The following is a 7,946-nucleotide window of genomic DNA, read 5'->3' on the forward strand; positions in this document are numbered from 1 at the left end:
TCCATTTATAGCTCTCTAATGATTATGTCCTTGAATTGTGACAAACTTTGCCAGTAAAATCAACAGCTTAGAAGGCTAGTGAGCAAGGAATAGTGGATTCAGTTAATTTAGTGGGCATAAGTATTCATTTTCAGCCCGGGAATTTTGCCCTACCAGTAGGTACAAGTCCAGCTGGTTCTGTTGGGTGTGTGGGATGGCTTCTAGGCCATGAAGTGAAGTGAAGTGAAGTGAAGTGAATTCGCTCAGTTGTGTCCGACTTTTTGCAACCCCATGGACTGTAGCCCACCAGGCTCCTCCCTCCATGGGATTCTTCAGGCAAGAGTACTGGAGTGGGTTGCCATTTCCTTCTCCAGGGGATCTTCCCGACCCAGGGATCGAACCTGGGTCTCCTGCATTCCAGGCAGACGCTTTAACCTCTGAGCCACCAGGGAAGCCCTTCTAGGCCATAGTGTCCCTTTATTTGACTTTTGGGACAGTTTTGCCCTCTCAGATTAGGCATTTAGGTGTTTCCTTCTAAATTCAAGTTTTAATCCCAGAAATAGTTTTTTATCAAGTTCTGAAGAAATCCATGGGCCAGCTATACTATGCATCAGTGATTCCCAACATTTTTGGCACCAGGGACCAGTTTCATGGAAGACAATTTTTATACAGACTGGGCTCAATGAGGGGAGGATTTGGGGATGATTCAAGTGCATTACAAGTTTTCCAGGTGGGACAGTTGGTAAAGAATCCACCTGCTAATGCAGGAGACACAAGACGCAGGTTCAGTCCTTGGGTTGGGAAGAGACCCTGGGGGAGGAAATGGAAATGCACTCCAATATTCTTACCTGGAAAATTCCATAGACAGAGGAGCCTGGCAGTCTACAGTCTTTGGTGGTCGCAAAGAGTCGGACACAACTGTGCAAGCACACATACAAGCACATTACATTTCTTGTGCACTTTGTTTCTATTAGGACTCCATCAGCTACACCTTAGGTCATCAGACATTAGACCCTAGAGGTTGGGGACCCCTGCTGTACATCACTCTCTAATTCAGTGTGTTTATGCTATTCTGAAACTGTTTACTTCCTACCTTAAGTAGGTGTAGCTTTATTTAGATTTGCAGATACAGAATTCCAACTAGGTCATAAATTTGAAGGCCAGTTATTGTCCCCTCTTAACTTGTATTTGGGGGTGAGGGGGAAGAATAGTCACTAAAGGTATAGATTTTGGAAAAGACTTCCTGAGTTTGAAACCCAGCTTCACTATTTACTGCCTAGGGGATTCAGACCTAGGCATTTCACCATTGTATGCCTTATTTTCTGATCTACAAAAAAAAAAAAAAAAAAAGACAATATAAAATTTTACCAGTCTCATAGCGTGTTTGTAAGGAATAGGTAAATGAATTCATATAAAACACATTCACAGTAAGATTTAGTAAATATTACCTTTCTCTATATTTGTCCTTAGCATCTAATCACATACAAAGGAGAGTTATAACTAAATAAATGTTATTGGATGAATGAATATATACTATAGCTGAAATAGCTTACATACGTCTTATTTACCCAATTACTTTATGCTGAATTTGAAGATAAAAAGAGGTTGCTTTATATTCCCTAAAACACCTAGTGTTTTATGCTACAAATGATATTTAACGAGTGGGATATGAAGAATGAAATTAGCAATAAATGTTACAAAACAAAGTGTACCCTATCCTAGAACAGAAGTCATTTATAATGATTTAATAAATATGAATTGCAGGAAAGCTGTATCCTGCAACAGCAAGGTCATCTCGCTTTCAGAAGTGATTTAAAATATATACTGTATTATAAATATTCATAAATGTATATGCACATATATGAACAATATATATTGAATTTTATACATAATTTTGAAAAGGAAATCGAAAGCATGTGACTACTGTCGACTTCAGAACTATTCATACAACCACAGTGCAGTGATATTAGAATATCTCTGAGACTTGTTCCCAGAATAACTTTATTCTGGCAATGGTTTAGAATCCAGAATTCAGACCTTTATATTCAGAGTGATTAGCAGTACTTAGTAGTATTAGCAGCTTGACCCTGAATTCTGGGGTCCGTTCCCTAGACTATGTATAGATATTTGTGTTAAGCAGTGCCTAACCAGTGCACAAAAGATATTAAATTATAGGGAACACATAATAGCAGCCATGAAGAGACTTTGGCAGTGGTACTTGCATCTGAAGTTGATGAGGGTGGGTGGAAGCTAACAGGATGCTGAACTTGACTCACATACTTATCACCATGTAGTAAGTAGTAACTTGTTTCTGATTTTCTTAGGAGTTCTTGCACCAAAAATAAAATATATCCCACATTGTCTTTTAAATTTACGTAGTAGTGCTAGAGACACATCCCTCAGAGTGTAGTCGGAAAATATTGTGAGAAGCTGAAGTCCACCTTTTTAGTCTGATCCTGTTTTTGTTTTGATTGTCTAAATACTGACCCTTTTCAACTTAGGTGGAAAGAATTTTATTCATATGAAAGAACTCTGGAATTATTACTTTAGCTAAAACCTGGACTCTAATCTTAAAACTTGGGATACAATCTTCTCTTGAATTTTTTTTTTTTTAATGTAACTTGAAGGGACAAATAGATCTCTAGATACAAATGTTATAAAAAGTTTCAATATATTATAATTTAGCATAGGGAGAAAGACTCTGAGAAAGAAGGCTGAAGTGTGGAAATATGAATTATCTTGAATATTTCTATTATAGCCATCATTTTTTCCAAAAACACTATAGTGCATCTTAAATGATATATGTGAATTTGAATTGTATCAATATTATTTCTGAGTATTATAAATGTAATATCACTTGCTTAGATGCTGCCTTAGAAAGTGATATTATGGTCAAAATATGTAAAACTTTATTAAGCCCCATATTACCTCCCTCCTTTAGTTAAATTATTGTGAATTTGACTGATTTGGAGCTAGAAGACAATGGAAGACTATTCATTGAAATACATTTAATTGAACGTCTGATTCAACAGCTATATTTCATTTCCCCACACTTTCCTGTCTTCATTTCCTTATCTTCCTCATGGCTATATTTTGTCATTGTCTTTCTAGCCATAATTTATTCATCCCATTGCTCCTTCCATTCCTCCCTTTTTCGCTTTGGCTTTCCCCTTCCTCGTCACTTTTCATCATATGTGAATTTCCCTGGCCTTTCCTGTGTATTTCAAGTTTTATATGTGTAGGAACACTAACAACGTCTTACAGAAAGAGAGGTGAACAAAAATCAAATAACTGTATTGCTGGTTGCTCAGTTCATAGTTATTAATGAGGTGTTCCAGTTAGATGTAACCTGGATTCCCATCTGGGTGACTGGACCCTGGTTTATCCAAATACGCTTGGAGTTGCAGGCAAGCTTAAGGATATTACAGGAGATTTTTTCTAGAGCACAGTGTCTCCATCCTCTCTCAGCCCTCTTCACACAGGAAAAGGATACTTGTTATCAATTTGGGTGTTCACTGATCTGTAGCTTTTATATAACCCAACAAATATACATGTATAATATTGATATAAATGATGTAAAGTCAATGATGTTGCAGTAACTATTTGCAAGATTAACATTTTAAAAATAGAGAGCCAGTATTATTAGCCTTGACTATATTTTCTTTCTTAAAAAGGATATTCTATCTAGAAAGGATCAAAATAATGAATTAAAGAATGAGTCCTCAAACATGTTAATGTTTATGTAATATAGGAAAATTTATGGCTTTAAGATTTTTGTTTGTGCTTTAAAGATAACTAAGTGGATAATTATTTATCAAAGGGAACTTCAATGGAAAAGCAATTACATGTTTGAAAAAGCATCCTTTCTATATGTAAACAGTATATTTTATGAGTTTTATGATAACTCAATTGGTAAAGAATCCACCTGCAATGCAGGAGACCCCGGTTCAGTTCCTGGTTTGGGAAGATCATCTGGAGAAGGGACAGGCTACCCACACCAGTATTCTTGGGCTTCCCTTGTGGCTCAGCTGGTAAAGAATCCAACTGTATTGCGGGAGACCTGGGTTTGATCCCTGGATTGGGAAGATCCCCCAGAGAAGGGAAAGGCTACCCACTCCAGTATTCTGGCCTGAAGAATACCAGGGACAGTATAGTCCTTGGTGTCACAAAGAATCGGACACAACTGAATGACTTCTACTTTCACTTTTCAACAGGACATTCTGTATTGGTGAGATCTTTTAATGATGCACATTTTTTATATATCTTTGAAGCCTTTCCCATCATGCATTTTTGCAAAACCAATTTTAGTATACTTATAAACTTTTAAAGATGAACAACTCTGGAGTTTATTTTTTAAAAGTGACAGAAATAAATGATTACTAGGAAGCACATTGAGAAAAAAAAATCCTTTAATCAAATTTAGTTTGCCTTAGTTACATTCTTATTTCCATGGTGGCTAATATTTGCTTGGATTTTAAATTTTGCAGCACTTCTTCTCTTTTAAGGTTCTCTTATAATTCTCTGACTTTCCAGTTTTTTTTTCTTTCTACTGCTTCCATTTTTTATGAAAATACTTTGAAATTTCAAATGAACGATTCTAAGTCCATTGCTATGGGTGCTTTGTAAAGTATCTATTAATAAGGTTTTTTAATCAAGATGGAAGATTTATATCTGAAAGCTATCCCCACCCACTTCTTGTCTAGTAACTTGGCACAGAATTAGTCAAGCATATGGAAATGTGGAGATGTCCTATCTGACATCTCAGTTCTCATTTATCATGCTAAGGAAGTGGAAATCAGCTGAAATCAGTCACTAGGCTATTCCTCTTGGTTTTTACTGCATCCATCCTTCTTCAGTAATAGCAGTAATAGAGTAACTCCCAGGGAGGTATTTTTCTTGGACAAATCCTTTTCCCTCTTTGTATTCTAACCATATCAGCCATTTTTTCTTTCTTGGTGTCTTTTCCAACCTTCGGGCCTTTGCACATTCTGCTACAAAGGCCTTGGGGCTTTTGTTCTTTCTCGCTGGAATAGTTCCTGCTTGATTTTTATTGCATTGATTACTGTTCATCCTGTAAATCTCAGCTTAAATGTGAGCTTTCTCTGAAGGCCTTTCTTCAGTTCAGTTCAGTTCAGTCGCTCAGTCGTGTCTGATTCTTTGCGACCCCATGAATCACGGCACGCCAGGCCTCTCTGTCCATCACCAACTCCCAGAGTTCACTCAGACTCACGTCCATTGAGTCAGTGACGCCATCCAGCCATCTCATCCTCTGTTGTCCCCTCTTCTCCTGCCCCCAATCCCTCCCAGCATCAGTGTCTTTTCCAATGAGTCAACTTTTCGCATGAGGTGGCCAAAGTACTGGAGTTTCAGCTTTAGCATCATTCCTTCCAAAGAAATCCCAGGACTGATCTCCTTCAGAATGGCCTGGTTGAGTCTCCTTGCAGTCCAAGGGACTCTCAAGAGTCTTCTCCAACACCACAGTTCAAAAGCATCAATTCTTCTGCGCTCAGCCTTCTTCACAGTCCAACTCTCACATCCATACATGACCATTGGATAAACCGTAGCCTTGACTAGACGGACCTTTGTTGGCAAAGTAATGTCTCTGCTTTTCAACATGCTATCTAGGTTGGTCATAAGTTTTCTTCCAAGGAGTAAGCGTCTTTTCATTTCATGCCTGCAGTCACCATCTGAACTGATTTTGGAGCCCAAAAAAATAAAGTCTGCCACTGTTTCCACTGTTTCCCCATCTATTTCCCATGAAGTGGTGGGACCAGATGCCATGATCTTCGTTTTCTGAATGTTGATCTTTAAGCCAACTTTTTCGCTCTCCTCTTTCACTTTCATCAGGAGGCTTTTGAGTTCCTCTTCACTTTCTGCCATAAGGGTGGTGTCATCTGCATATCTGAGGTTATTGATATTTCTCCCGGCAATCTTGATTTCAGCTTGCGTTTCTTCCAGTCCAGTGGTTCTCATGATGTACTCTGCAGAGAAGTTAAATAAGCAGGGTGACAATATACAGCCTTGACGTACTCCTTTTCCTATTTGGAACCAGTCTGTTGTTCCATGTCCAGTTCTAACTGTTGCTTCCTGACCTGCATATAGGTTTCTCAAGAGGCAGGTCAGGTGGTCTGGTAGTCCCATCTCTTTCAGAATTTTCTACAGATTATTGTGATCCACACTGTCAAAGGCTTTGGCATAGTCTTAACTACCCCAATTTGGTAGATTTTTCAAGTAAACCTACCCATAAGAGAATCTGCTTCTTCCTAGAAGTTAGCACAGTTGCATGAATGAGAAGTAGTTTTTCTGTAAGTCATTCTCTCATGGCTGAGAGGCCCACCACAAGACTGCATCTGCCTTGTCAATCACTATGTCCCGGGTGCCTAGTACAATGCCTGGAATGCAGGTGTTGCACAGTAATTATTTGTAAAAAAAAAAAAAATAAATAAATAAAAGAGAGATTTATGAAGAATGATTATCTTTCAATTCTTTTAGTCCAACTTTGAAAGAATTAGTACATAGAAATTATTTTTTAAATGTCCATGAGTTAATGTAGTTTTATAAAGTCATATTTAGAGTATCTAGCATCATACTTAGAAGGTGCTAGAATCATAATCTTATGGGAAAAGACAGTAGCATCATAAATACCACTTTAGTACCAGTGATACAAGGGAAAGTGACACTCTGGAATCGAGAAACATGGAGCATCATACAGGTGGTGATCAACACACACATTTGAAATAGTTTTAGATGTTTGAGTTTGGTAACAGCTGGCCTTTTGTACATTCAGCAATTAATAAGAAAACACTATGGAAAATCCTGCAATATAAATAACTGAATAAAAAGTATCTTGAAAGTGAAAGTGAAGTCGCTCAGTTGTGTCCAACTCTTTGCGACCCCATGGACTGTAGCCTACCAGGCTTCTCCGTCCATGGGATTTTCCAGGCAAGAATACTGGAGTGGGTTACCATTTCTTCCTCCAGGGGGTCTTCCCGACCCAGGGATCGAACTCAGGTATCCTGAATTGGAGGCAGGCACTTTAACCTCTGAGCCACCAGGGAAGCCCAAAAAGTACCTTTCTTAACTGCCTGCAATCTAAAGGGCAAAACAGAATGAGGAGTCGAAAATATGGCAAAATGAGCAAAGTGTGACTGACACTGAAAGTATAGCCAGAGCCCTGCCAGTTCCAGGGGGGATATAAATGGAGAGCAGATATAAACTTGTGGAGGTAGGGATATTCATGGCATGTACAGAAAATGGGAAAGAGCTCAGCTGAAGAGGAAATTTGAATGTCATAATTAAGGAAGTTTGAGGGTAAGGAAAACATAATTCATGTTTGTTTTATTTTTGCTTTTATTTTTCAGCAAGTCATCTTGAAGTCAACGTGGAAAAGAAACACAGCAAGGAATGAGACATCAGTTAAGAATCTATTGAAACAGTTCAGGTAAGAGTTGATTAAACTATGTTTTGTGTTATGAATAGATCAAATATACAAAATAGGAAATATTCTTCAGATAATTGATATGAACACTTTCAAATAGTTTTTTGTTGAGTATTATGAAAAGTTTACCATGACTAGTGTTTAGAGATTTATAAAAGCTAAGATTAGTAAGAGGAGAAGGAAGCGACAGAGGATGAGGAGTTGGATGGCATCACTGACTCACTCAATGGACATGAGTTTTAGCAAGCTCCAGGAGATAGAGAAGAACAGGGAAGCCTGGCATGCTGCAGTACATGGGGTCTTAAAGAGTTGGACACAACTTAGCAACTGAAAAACAACAAGATAATTAAACAGAAAGTCAAAGTTTCTACAATCTTCGTATTTTATTGCATTTGTAATATAAAATAAAAACATCTTTCTATCATTTCATCAAAGAAACAAAGATGTACAGAGAAATTGTCTAAGATAAACATGTTTATCTTCCTTCTCTCTCCCAGGGTGCTGCCTACAGACCATTCCCTTTGATAAT

The 7,946-nt window shown here is 37.9% G+C and overlaps 1 non-coding gene across 1 annotated transcript; it reads right to left on the reverse strand.

Annotated features, from left to right (window-relative positions):
* Positions 1-359: 359 nt before the first annotated feature.
* TRNAS-GGA (transfer RNA serine (anticodon GGA)) lies at positions 360-431 on the reverse strand. Its single transcript has one exon. It is a non-coding gene; the product is annotated as a tRNA-Ser (tRNA).
* Positions 432-7,946: the final 7,515 nt, after the last annotated feature.

The sequence above is a fragment of the Budorcas taxicolor genome, chromosome 2 (genome assembly GCF_023091745.1).
Source record: "Budorcas taxicolor isolate Tak-1 chromosome 2, Takin1.1, whole genome shotgun sequence".
Lineage (NCBI taxonomy): Eukaryota > Metazoa > Chordata > Mammalia > Artiodactyla > Bovidae > Budorcas > Budorcas taxicolor.